The 2500-nt window shown below is 38.5% G+C and overlaps 1 long non-coding RNA gene across 1 annotated transcript in view; it reads left to right on the forward strand.

Moving 5' to 3' along the window:
* Positions 1 to 2500, forward strand: part of LOC138057774 (uncharacterized) — a 3254-nt gene that overhangs the window by 146 nt on the left and 608 nt on the right. The window contains exons 2-3 of the long non-coding RNA XR_011133708.1: positions 1318 to 1384; positions 1720 to 2500. The exon at positions 1720 to 2500 is cut by the window's right edge and continues 608 nt beyond it. This is a non-coding gene — a long non-coding RNA (uncharacterized lncRNA). The remainder of the gene's footprint in view (positions 1 to 1317; positions 1385 to 1719) is intronic.

Consider the following 2500-nt stretch of genomic DNA (forward strand, 5'->3'; position numbering starts at 1 on the left):
CACCTATAGGATTTACTTGTTTATTTGTTTATTTGAACTGATTATCCAATGTAATAGTGAACTACTCTGCTGTAATGTAAACTTTAAGTCTTGGCATGTTTGCTTAAATGTGAGAACATTTACGTTACATTTGCGACAATTCCATAAAATAAAATCTGTGTTCTGTACATGCCATAAAAACTTAACTGAAGAACTTAACGTAAAAACTTTACCGTAATACGCCATAAAAACTTCAACAAGATCGTACATAAATAACATGAACAGATGGTCATAATGTGAAGGCTGGCATTTTGGTATAGGCCATAACTTTCATCTGCTTGTTTAATATGTTTGTTTTTTTCCTCTTTGAGCAGACATATCTTTGGCCGATTAAGTAAACTTGAACGTTTTTTTAAGTGTCTTTTAGATTGTTGGATGGTTTAATAAAGCTCTGAATCGAAAAACGAGCGTTCAATCGAGCTATTTGTTTGGCAACATTCGACCCGAGAGATTGTTGCGCTTGTTGGTGATTTACTTCAGCCTCAACTCAGTACAAACTCTTTTTTAGGAATATGAATGTCTTTCATCTTAAACTAAACATTTCCTTCGGGAAGCTAAGCATGTTCTTCGGAACACCAGATATGTCCTGTGCCTTTCGCCGGTTAATCCTGACGCAAGTATTTCTTAGGTTAACTGATTTTATTCGCGCGAATCGTAGAGGAACGCAACTAATTCTCATTGCAAAAAAAAGACACTTGGGCTAATTAAAAAGAAGGATGAATTGGGCTTCAAAATGATCAACAACTCTTTAACCCGGATAACAATGCTCTTCAAGTCCATTTTAAATCTCCAAAGGTCGCTTGCTTTGGTATTCATTACCAGTAATCACATGTCTGAGATTTCTCTATTGTCTGAGTTCTTCTGTTTTATAGCTCCCCCACAACTGTGACATACCAGCATGAAGCTTATTCCACTTGGGAGGGTCGTATGGGAGAATACACTACGTTCGTTAAACAAATTCCTCGTCTTCTACGGTTTTTGTCCTTGTCCTTTTTCTTGTTCCTATTCTTCTTCTTTTTCTTCTTGAAGTTCTTGTAGTATTGTTGTTGTTGCTGTTGTTGTTGTTGTTCTTCTTCTTCTTCTTCTTCTTCTTCTTCTTCCTCTTCTTCTTCTTCTTCTTCTATTTCTCATGAACAACTTCTTCAGCAGCCGCCTCGAGCTCTTGGGATACTTACTACTTGAATTATAAGAAGTGATTCCCACTGCACTTAATTAAGTAAATGATGGATGTTAATTGATTGATGAAATGTGTTAACTTTGCCTTTATGGATTTACCAGCTTCCTAACAGGATGAAGATAGTCAGCGTTATTTTAACGACGCTTGTCCCAATCTCCATCGCCTTGGGTAAGGGATAAGTAAAAATAAATCAGAAATCATAGAATAGACCATATTCGTATTCTCAGTATTCGACTGGAACTAGCTTGCAATGGAGGCTAACCGATTGCAAGAAAAACACTAATCAGGTTGCCTCGACCTCAGCTCCCCCGTGTTTTCGGCACATTTTCCTCACTATCCAGGAGCCTTGGAACAGGCTTAACAAGCTTATGTAGTACAATTTTACTATATTCATACCTGGTATTATGCATACGTTGTCGACTACCGATCACATTTTATCACACATAGTCTTTAGTTAACAATCCCTAACACTGCTATGAAATATAGAAGCGCTTTCTTTTCAGAGTGCCAAAGCGGATGGATCAAGTATGACAGTCACAATGCGAGTCTGACATGCCAACCGTCCGACCCCCCCAAAGGCTACAGAAAGTGCATTAAAATGTTTGATGAGGCGAAGAAATGGGACATCGCTAAGAGTTCATGCCAAGATGAAAAAGGTCAATTGATTAAGATCGAATCAAAAGAGGAAAACGACTTTTTGCTTAACAAGTTTCTTCGGATTCCTTCTAATGCGAAATTCGTCGAGGCTTGGATTGGACTCTCGGACAAGGACAAGGAAAATACATTTGTCTGGACGGACGGAACGCCTCTAAATCTCAATGAAAATTGCTCTGTGTGGGCGGATGATCAGCCGAATGATGAACTTGGTCAGGATTGCGTGGAAATCGCCAACGGTGTTTTCTGGCTCGGAGGACCACCACAAATTGGAGTGTGGAATGATTTTCATTGCAACAAAACACTCAAGTATATTTGTGAGAAGAAGCGCGAAGAATATCAATTGAAAGATTAAAGACGGCTATAGTGTCGCAGTTCAGTCTAAAAGCCTGCTGCCATTTGTTGTTGTTGCATCAGCTTTTATTATCTCACGGCGCTTCCTATATTATTCTTCAATCTCAATCCGTCAATCAATTCGAAAATTAGAATATCGAGTTCTTTGCCATGAGATTCAAAGATGCTGTTGGGTCGACCTTTTAAAATGTAATACACAAAGTAACTGGTAACGCACAGTCCATTTGTGGGCAGACAACTCGTCATCCAAAATATAGTCAACAAATTTGACCAATG

The sequence above is a fragment of the Montipora capricornis genome, chromosome 7 (assembly GCF_036669925.1).
Source record: "Montipora capricornis isolate CH-2021 chromosome 7, ASM3666992v2, whole genome shotgun sequence".
In the NCBI taxonomy this organism is placed as follows: Eukaryota; Metazoa; Cnidaria; class Anthozoa; order Scleractinia; family Acroporidae; genus Montipora; species Montipora capricornis.